At 46.6% G+C, this 10776-nt stretch overlaps 1 non-coding gene across 1 annotated transcript; it reads right to left on the bottom strand.

The window, feature by feature from the left end:
- Positions 1-318: 318 nt before the first annotated feature.
- On the bottom strand, positions 319-392 carry TRNAI-AAU (transfer RNA isoleucine (anticodon AAU)). Its single transcript has one exon. It is a non-coding gene; the product is annotated as a tRNA-Ile (tRNA).
- Between the last annotated feature and the right edge of the window lie 10384 nt (positions 393-10776).

Here is a 10776-nt window from a genome sequence, read left to right as displayed (position 1 = left end):
TACACATTTCTTTTATGCACTTCAGCCACTGCCTGTAAGATGTATTCTCACTATTCATTGCAGCGTCAATGATGACCAGTATGCCTAGGAGCAGGCCTGCTTTCTCCATGAAGTAAGCAAGGCAGCGCATAAGGTTCCCAGGCGTTCCATGGCACTGACCGCTCCCACTCAGCTTCACGCTGCACCGCAAAAAGAGTTGATATCCTTTGCGGTTCGTTCTCGTTCTACCCATGTTAATACTATTTGTGTCCCAAGTTGTGTCGAAGTTGTGAAGCTCCGTAGCTCACACTTTAAAATGGGCTTCGGAAAAAATAACTCTGGCCCGTACGGGGATCGAACCCGCGACCTTGGCGTTATTAGCACCACGCTCTAACCAACTGAGCTAACCGGCCACTTCATGTGCCCTATTGTGAAAGCGTCTATCTGAATCTGATATGGTGTGTGGTGGCTGTCTACAGAGTACAGTGTTTGACTGAGGGGTCGCTAGCGAATCAATTGCTCCAAAAGATTCTGATGAAATGTGCTGGGGGTCTGACTTGTGTTGCATGGCTGCTTACTGAAGTGCTAACTTGATCTCAGACAACCTAGTGATCAAAGGCAATAAGAGGATGTGCTTCTTGAATTATGGGTATATTTCCATGATTCTCTAGCTATCATCATTCAGATGTTCTAATTTACTTCCTGGGGATTGAATCAAACTGATGAATTTAACTCAGATTTCATAGATTCATGGTCTTTTTTGCTCGCTGACGACCAATAGCTTTCTTTTGCCGTATTTCTTCAGGTTGTAATGGCCTGGTCTTTGTTCCTCTCAGATGACCGCTGTCCCTTAGTTCTCTCCCGTTTCTGGTACTCTTTTCAGCCGCTGCCCAGCCCTGTGTTTCTCCTGGGACTCTGATGAAGGGTTTTTACACTGCAGTTGCTGTCAAATCTGGCCTGGGATTGTTCTACAAGGGGGAGCAGTTACACTGGGGCAGAGAAGACTGCAGCAGCGGTTCCTCCTCTAGGGTGGAGAAGCATCGCCCCGCCTGCTGCGAAAGTAAACCAACACAAATACATTATTGAAATGGACTCACTCTCATTATTGTTTCTACGCTGTGCTTCGGGCGAGACAGTGAATGAACCAGACCATAATCCAAGAGAGTAAAAGGCTGCTTTATTGGACAAGCAAGCAGTTCTGAAACCTTTAAAACATTTTACAAATTATAAACAAATGGCCTCACTAATACATAACAATACTAACACTCCATCCTTAAACCTCCCCTTCCAAACAACCCAAAACTTCAGAGCAGTCTTCCAGGCTTCAATCTTCCCCATTCCTTTTCTTTCTTCCCCTGACCTTCCCCGTGACCCCCCCATCGCTCCCCGGTATCCCCTCTACCAACCCCTACTCTGTAATGACCCTAATCCTTCATGTTTACAGCGCACTTCTTGACTGCCACCTGTCCAGCGACAAACTAACGATTCCGAATTGCAAGCCTGAAACCACAAAAAACAGGCCTGAGAACCAAAACCTTTTTAAGGATGGAGGGAGGGTGGGGCCAAAAATTTACCTACCCTACGCTACCTGGTAACAGCGTCGCAATGACGCACTTCAATATATTGATTATAACCTACCAGTTATATTGCAAACCCCCCCACTTGTCGCTAGCAACCAATCAAAATGCTCCACGGGTCTGGCCTTCACCACTTGCCCGAAGCTGCCCAGGGGTCGACACACAAGGGTGCCATCCCCGGGAGCCCTCATCGGGCGAGACAGTGAGTTAACCAGACGATAATCCAGGAGAGTCAAAGGCCACTTTATTGGACAGGCAAGCAGTTCTGAAACCTTTAACACATTTTACAAATTATAAACCAATGGCCTCATTAATACATAACAATACTAACACCCCACCCTTAACCCCTTCGCTGCCAGGCCTTTTCCCCCTCCTGTGCCAGGCCTTTTTTTTCCTATTTGGGGCAGTTCGCGCTTAGGCCCTCATAACTTTTTGTCCACATAAGCTAACCAAGCCAAATTTACGTCCTTTTTTTCCAACATCCTAGGGATTCTAGAGGTACCCAGACTTTGTGGGTTCCCCTGAAGGAGGCCAAGAAATTAGCCAAAATACAGTGAAAATTTCGTTTTCTTAAAAAAAAATTGAAAAAGTGGCTGCAGAAGAAGGCTTGTGGTTTTCCCCCTGAAAATGGCATCAACAAAGGGTTTGCAGTGCTAAACTCAGCTGCTTCCCAGCTTTCAGGAACAGGCAGACTTGAATCAGAAAACCCAATTTTTCAACACAATTTTGGCATTTTACTGGGACATACCCCATTTTTGCACATTTTTGTGCTTTTAGCCTCCTTCCAGTCAGTGACAGAAATGGGCATGAAAGCAATGCTGGATCCCAGAAACCTAAACATTTCTGAAAAGTAGACAAAATTCTGAATTCAGCAAGGGGTCATTTGTGTAGATCCTACAAGGGTTTCCTACAGAAAATAACAACTGAAAAAGAAAAATATTGAAATTGAGGTGAAAAAAACATCAAATTTTCTCTACGTTTTACTCTGTAACTTTTCCCTGCAATGTCAGATTATCGAAATCAATATACCGTTACGTCTGCTGGACTCCTCTGGTTGTGGGGATATATAGGGCTTGTAATGTTCATCATGAACACGAGGAACCCAGAGCCAATAAATGAGCTGCACCCTGCAGTGCGTTTTCATTCTATACCGGGTATACAGCAATTCATTTGCTGAAATATAAAGAGTAAAAAATAGCTATCAAGAAAACCTTTGTTTTTCCAAAAAGGGCACAAGATAAGGTGTTGAGGAGCAGTGGTTATTTGTACATCTCTGAATTCCGGGGTGACCATACTAGCATGTGAATTACTGGGCATTTCTCAAGTAGATGTCTTTTTTACACACTCTCCTATATTTGGAAGGAAAAAATGTAGAGAAAGACAATGGGCAATAACACTTGTTTCACTAATCTATGTTCCCCCAAGTCTCCTGATAAAAATGATACCTCACTTGTGTGGGTAGGCCTAGCGCCCGTGACAGGAAACGCCCCAAAGCGCAACGTGGACACATCCAATTTTTTGAAAGAAAACAGGGGTGTTTTTTGCAAAATGCCTACCTGTAGATTTTGGCCTCTAGCTCAGCCGGCACCTAGGGAAACCTACCAAACCTGTGCATTTCTGAATACTAGAGACATAGGGGAATCCATGATGGGGGGCCTTGTGGGGCTCGGACCAGGTTCTGTTACCCAGAATCCTTGGCAAACCTCAAAATTTGGCTAAAAAAACACATGTTCCTCACATTTCTGTGGCAGAAAGTTATGGAATCTGAGAGGAGCCACGAATTTCCTTCCACCCAGCGTTCCCCCAAGTCTCCCGATAAAAATGATACCTCACTTGTGTGGGTAGGCCTAGCGCCCGCGACAGGAAACGCCCCAAAGCGCAACGTGGACACATCCACATTTTTTAAAGAAAACAGAGGTGTTTTTTGCAAAGTGCCTACCTGTAGATTTTGGCCTCTAGTTCAGCCGGCACCTAGGGAAACCTACCAAACCTGTGCATTTCTGAAAACTAGAGACCTAGCGGAATCCAGGATGGGGTGACTTGTGGGGCTTGGACCAGGTTCTGTTACCCAGAATCCTTTGCAAACCTCAAAATTTGTCTAAAAAAACACATGTTCCTCACATTTCTGTGGCAGAAAGTTCTGGAATCTGAGAGGAGCCACAAATTTCCTTCCACCCAGCGTTCCCCCAAGTCTCCAGATAAAAATGAAACCTCACTTGTGTGGGTAGGCCTAGCGCCCGCGACAGGAAACGCCCCAAAGCGCAACGTGGACACATCCAAATTTTTGAAAGAAAACAGAGGTGTTTTTTGCAAAGTGCCTACCTGTAGATTTTGGCCTCTAGCTCAGCCGGCACCTAGGGAAACCTACCAAACCTGTGCATTTCTGAAAACTAGAGACCTAGGGGAATCCAAGATGGGGTGACTTGTGGGGCTCGGACCAGGTTCTGTTACCCAGAATCCTTTGCAAACCTCAAAATTTGGCTAAAAAAACACATGTTCCTCACATTTCTGTGGCAGAAAGTTCTGGAATCTGAGAGGAGCCACAAATTTCCTTCCACCCAGCATTCCCCCAAGTCTCCCGATACAAATGATACCTCACTTGTGTGGGTAGGCCTAGCGCCCGCGACAGGAAACGCCCCAAAGCGCAACGTGGACACATCCAATTTTTTGAAAGAAAACAGAGGTGTTTTTTGCGAAGTGCCTACCTGTAGATTTTGGCCTCTAGCTCAGCCGGCACCTAGGGAAACCTACCAAACCTGTGCATTTCTGAAAACTAGAGACCTAGGGGAATCCAAGATGGGGTGACTTGTGGGGCTCGGACCAGGTTCTGTTACCCAGAATCCTTTGCAAACCTCAAAATTTGGCTAAAAAAACACATGTTCCTCACATTTCTGTGGCAGAAAGTTCTGGAATCTGAGAGGAGCCACAAATTTCCTTCCACCCAGCATTCCCCCAAGTCTCCCGATAAAAATGATACCTCACTTGTGTGGGTAGGCCTAGCGCCCGCGACAGGAAACGCCCCAAAGCGCAACGTGGACACATCCAATTTTTTTAAAGAAAACAGAGGTGTTTTTTGCGAAGTGCCTACCTGTAGATTTTGGCCTCTAGCTCAGCCGGCACCTAGGCAAACCTACCAAACCTGTGCATTTCTGAAAACTAGAGACCTAGGGGAATCCAAGATGGGGTGACTTGTGGGGCTCGGACCAGGTTCTGTTACCCAGAATCCTTTGCAAACCTCAAAATTTGGCTAAAAAAACACATGTTCCTCACATTTCTGTGGCAGAAAGTTCTGGAATCTGAGAGGAGCCACAAATTTCCTTCCACCCAGCGTTCCCCCAAGTCTCCCGATAAAAATGATACCTCAGTTGTGTGGGTAGGCCTAGCGCCCGCGACAGGAAACGCCTCAAAGCGCAACGTGGACACATCCAATTTTTTAAAAGAAAACAGAGGTGATTTTTGCGAAGTGCCTACCTGTAGATTTTGGCCTCTAGCTCAGCCGGCACCTAGGCAAACCTACCAAACCTGTGCATTTCTGAAAACTAGAGACCTAGGGGAATCCAAGATGGGGTGACTTGTGGGGCTCGGACCAGGTTCTGTTACCCAGAATCCTTTGCAAACCTCAACATTTGGCTAAAACAACACATGTTCCTCACATTTCTGTGGCAGAAAGTTCTGGAATCTGAGAGGAGCCACAAATTTCCTTCCACCCAGCGTTCCCCCAAGTCTCCCCATAAAAATGATACCTCACTTGTGTGGGTAGGACTAGCGCCCACAAAAGAAAATGGCCCAAAACACAACGTGGACACATCACATTTTTTCATAGAAAACAGTGCCTACCTGTGGATTTTGGCCTGTAGCTCAGCCGGCACCTTTGGAAACCTAGCAAACCAGCGCATTTTTGAAAACTAGAAACCCAGGGGAATCCAAGATGGGGTGACTTGCGGGGCTCTGACCAGTTATGTTACCCAGAATCCTTTGCAAACATCAAAATTTGGCCAAAAAACACTTTTTCCTCTCATTTCGGTGACAGAAAGTTCTGGAATCTGAGAGGAGCCACAAATTTCCTTCCACCCAGCATTTCCCTAAGTCTCTCGATAAAAATGGTACCTCACTTCTGTGGGTAGGCCTAGCGCCCACGAAAGGAAATGGCCCAAAACACAACGTGGACACAACATATTTTTTCACAGAAAACAGAGGTGATTATTGCAAAGTCCCTACCTGTGGAGTTTGGCCTCTAGCTCAGCCGGCCCCGGGGGGGGCAGAAATGCCCTAAAATAAATTTGACCCCCCAAAACCCCCCTGCTCGGGTGCGACCCTTGCCTACGGGGTCGCTCCCCATGCGTGACATTGGCGGCAAAAAACAAATCCCTGGTGCGACCAATCTGCCCCCAAGGGGGGCAGAAATGGTCTAAATACAATTTGCCCCCCAGGGGAGCGACCCTTGCCTGATGGGTCGCTCCCCATCTCTAAAAAAACAAACAAACAAAAAAAACAAAAAACAAAAAATTTGCCCTGGCGCCTAGAGGTTTCTACCCCCCCTGGGGGCAGATCGGGCTAATAATAGGCCGATCTGCCCCCAGGGGGGGCAGAAATGGCCTAAAATAAATTTGCCCCCCCAGGGAGAGACCCTTGCCTAAGGGGTCGCTCCCCTTGCGTGAAATTCACTCAAAGAAAAAACTCCCTGGTGTCTAGTGGTTTCTGCCCCCCTTGGGGGCAGATTGGCCTCATCAAAATAGGCCAATCTGCCCCCTAGGGGGGCAGAAATGGCCTAAACTTAATGTTCCCCCAAGGGGAGCGACCCTTGCCTCAGGGGTCGCTCCCCACCTAAAAAAAATAAAAAAACGTAAAAAACAAAAACAAAAATGATCCCTGGTGCCTAGAGGTTTCTGCCCCCCCCTGGGGGCAGATCAGCCTAATAATAGGCCGATCTGCCCCCAGGGGGGGGGCAGAAAAGGCCTTCCCGAAAAAATGCCCCCCCTGTGAGCGACCCTTGCCCAAGGGGTCGCTCCCTTATGACAATTTCAGGAAAAAAAAAAAAAATACCTGGTGTCTAGTGGGGTTTCAAAAGCCGGATTGCAAGCAATCCGGCTTTTGAAACCCTGGGAGAGACTTCAAAGGGAAGGAAATACATTTGCATTTCTCTTTCAATCGCGCTGGAAGCTGAGCTTCCAGCGAGATGGGGGAGGCCCTTGTGACAAATCAGCGCGCACTCGCGCGCTGACGTCACAGGGGGGGTGGGGGGGTGGTCGGGGGTGGAAGGGGAAGGTCTTCCCCTTCCATCCCCGCCTTGGGGCGGTGCACGGGGGGGGGGTGCGCTAGCGCTCCTCTAAGTTCCCCTGTGCCTTGGACGAGGTGACCTCGTCCAAGGCACAGGGGAACTGTAGACTTGGACGAGGTCACCTCGTCCAAGGCACAGAAGCGGTTAAACCTCCCCCCTAAACAACCTAAAACTTCAGAGCAGTCTTCCAGGCTTCAATCTTCCCCATTCCTTTTCTTTCTTCCCCTGACCTTCCCTGTGACCCCACCCCCATTTACCTGAAAAAAGGGGGGGGGGAGGAAACTGTTGCAAAAGCAGCCAAGACATCGTCAAAATGCCTTGCTGATATTTAAAAAATTAAGAAACGGAAACAACCATTCTGTTCCCACACCATCTTTGAATACCCAATATGGATGCCAATTTTTCTCTCATTTCCAAAAGGTATAATTCCGTTCCCATAAATGAAAGATGCACCCCATCTTGTTGATAAAATTGAAAATCTTCTTTTTTAGTGTCATGGTGCTCCAACCGACCCAATCCCCTTCCTTTCCAAAAGCGGGACATTTCTCTGTTCACTTTCCATCTAGCCCTCTCCACCGCAGTGTATTTTACAGCCCCTCTCCAGACCCTCCTGGGCACTAGCGCCATCACTACCACTTTCGTCCCAGCCCAAGACCTCCCAATGATGTCCAGATCTTTTTTCATCTCTTTTATCAGGCCTAAACCTGACAATTGTACAAAATCTTTTTCACCTAAATGTACAATAAGAACACCAGGACAGAGTCTAACAGATGTCAAGTTTGATAAGTAAGGAACCAACTGTCCCAATCTCATGCCTCCTCTACCCCACCATTCAATTTTAACTTCATTACTCGGGAAACCTAGATTCCTTTCGAGCGGTCTGTTGTCTGCTTGTTTTGCCGCCCATTTGATGAATGAATGTCCCACTATCCAAATAGACATGGATGTAACATCCTGAAATGAGAGAAAATTGTTATACATGCTGTACAAACTAATCGACCTCAAGATCCCTAATATAACAAAGACAGCAATCAGATGATCATCGACCCAGCTTCTTCAAATCTCTGATTGCAAAACCTAATCTTGCTGCTTTGGATGCTGCTCCTATACGGAAATAGTGTGTGCCAAAACGTAAAGGATCCAATCCTATATAACAAAGCGCCTTCCTAAAGACCCCCAACACTTGCGCAGCTGTTAGCCTCGAACCATCTTGATGGCTAAAAACAAAAGCAAACTCAGTACTCCTGGGTGCCTTAAAACTGAACCAACTATCTACTGGGCATACCATACCACCAATCCTCTTCAATGACACCGTTGTGCCTTTCTTTCTTTGATCTGTCTTAGATTGTTCAAGAAATATTCGCACATACTCACCGACACTGTGACATGTTCCTCCCTGAGCCCTGTCTCCTGATTCTTTCCCAACAGTTCAGATATTCTGAATGTGCCACAAAAACAACCATGACATGCATAACCTGAACAACGTCTGCTCAAAATGTGAAAAACATACCCACCCCAAAATTCGTAACAAACTTATCAACACCTTCGTGGATATAGGATGCCTGGCTGGGAGATTAGACTGCTTCTCTTTTGCCCATCCCTGCAATAGTCTCCTACCCATTTCCCCAGCAGACGGCTCGTATCCCCAGAAAAACGTGCCATAAAAATTATAACGAGCCAATTTGCCAGCAATAGTTGTGGCTGAAATTTGTCTGTTAATATTATTCATTATAAAAGATAGCACATCATCCCTTCTTTGTAGCCAGCCTTGCTCATTACTAGGCCGAGACGCTGCACCTGTTCTCAAGAACTCCTCCCATGCTTTCCTATAAGCCTTTTCAGTGCTCGCCGCTAATGACTTCTCCACCATTCTTCGCATCCTCATTTTGCAAGCTCCCATTCTCATTTTGAAGGAATTCCCTGGCACTGATAGTGCCCATCGCCATGGATTTCCTGGCGGTTCCAAACCACCCGAAATCCATGGCTGTATGCAGGGTTGTGATACCGCCGGCGGTGTGGTGACGGCCGCCGGACTGGAGACTGAAGTCTCCAGCCCAGCTGTCGTCACTGCCCTGGCGTTCGGAGTGGAGAAGTGGTGGATGACCATGGCGGTAACATTCATGTTTGTATCTGCATGGATTTCTCAGACAGGTTCCCCTTATTAAAACCCCAGCATGCTCCTGAATTGACATATTGGCCACGTCCCCATGCAGCCCTTCCCATAGCCCCCCAGGGTGGGTTTCCCAAGAAAAGGCCAGGACTGCACAGCCAGACCACTAGCTGCATGCATTGAAGGCAGCTGCCTCTGTGGATACATCCACTGGACCCATAACTCATTATCCAGTTCTCCCCCTGGTTTATCAGGCAATAGGACCATCCTTGCTACATCATAGTGTATCCATGCAAAACCTCCAAATTCTATACTAGCTTTCCCGATTGTGTCAATGTATTTAAATAGAACTACCGCCTCTCAGGAAATTTTTCGCAATAAACACTTGCGAATATCAAAAATGCTGATGTTCATGTCTCAATAGTAGTCGGAACTCTAGGTCTCCTCGGCAACTCACAGGCCTCTTCTTTAAATCCCTCTTTCGATTGTATTTCTCTATGTAAAAGTTTGTAGACATCTATAAATTCACCTTTCCAAATCAACTCCTTTGTACTTACACTCAAATGTGCTCCCAAAGGCATGGACAGCCCCATGTATGGTAACCTTTTCAAGCCTTCTGTTCTGCTCTTTGGTACTTCTTCATCTGTTTTTCCTTTCTTATCCTCCCCATTTTGGTTCCCGCCTACCTCCCCACTCTCGTTTTTGGATACCTCTTTATTCTTTATATCTGACACCTGTGTACTTGCTGTTTCTACTACAACTCCAGGTTCAGTACCTACACTTTTATTGGCGGAACATTTGAAATTGTGTTTATTTTGACCCCCAACCTCATTCTGTAATCCACTACCCCCCCACTGCACCACCATTGTGTCTCACTTGCATTCAACTTATTCCTTGTGCCCATCGCCAAACTGCGCCCATCATTCCCCCCTCATGCTTTCTTTAAACCCCAACTCTTTCCTGATTGCTCCGCCTCCTTAGAAACCTGCCAAATATAACCTTTGGACAAGTATTTAGCATCCCACTACCCCCTTTCTTTTCCAAACATTCTTATCTGTCTCCATTTTTATGCCAGTTTGGTATCTCCCCTTCATCCAAATCTTCACTTTCTTCATCTTAGTCCAATTCACATATCTCAATATCATCATTCCCCACAAAACTTGTTCCTGGACGTTCCCCATCGCCCACCCCCCATAATTTTTTTTCCAGTCAACACTTTTCTTTTGTACCTCAGAAGAAGGCATTGGGTGCGCCCACGCTGTTGGAACGGTTGCTCTGAAACTCTCCCTCACTTCTTGCCGGTTCTCCCAAGTCGCTCCAAACTTGGCCGGCTGTTCCATGCTACATCTGCTTTCATTATGCAGCATGCTCCCTCTGACGTCCTGTAAGCCGCCAAAACCTACAGAAACTGTGACCCTTGTTTTGCCTCTCTCTAAGCTCTCTTTACAAACATCGTTGTATTCAGGCACCTACCTCAAGATGCCCACCCTCCTCAAACCATGAGGTAGCTCTGTTAGGGCTTTCTTCTAGCCCTTCTTTAACATTCTTTGATAAAATTCCCATTTTCTTTACTGTTTTGGGATGCCCACTCTTAATTGCCCCTACAAAATCTCCTTTTGTGACGTCATCCATCACTCTTTTATGGCTATGCAACTCACTCTCCACCCATACCGACTTTATGGGAAGCAATTCCGTTTCCACACCTGCCTCTGCCCTTACTTCTTCAGAGCGTTTAATGAAACTCTTAAAAATAGGTATTTTCTGTTGCACGGCATGTGCTGACATGTTGCTAAGCAACCGTAGTTTGTCAGGCCTTCATTCGCTCCGCTCTA

This window comes from Pleurodeles waltl, chromosome 12, assembly GCF_031143425.1.
Source record: "Pleurodeles waltl isolate 20211129_DDA chromosome 12, aPleWal1.hap1.20221129, whole genome shotgun sequence".
Taxonomy (NCBI): Eukaryota; Metazoa; Chordata; class Amphibia; order Caudata; family Salamandridae; genus Pleurodeles; species Pleurodeles waltl.
Note: the sequence above shows the minus strand (reverse complement) of the source record. Positions and strands in the feature narration are given on the sequence as shown.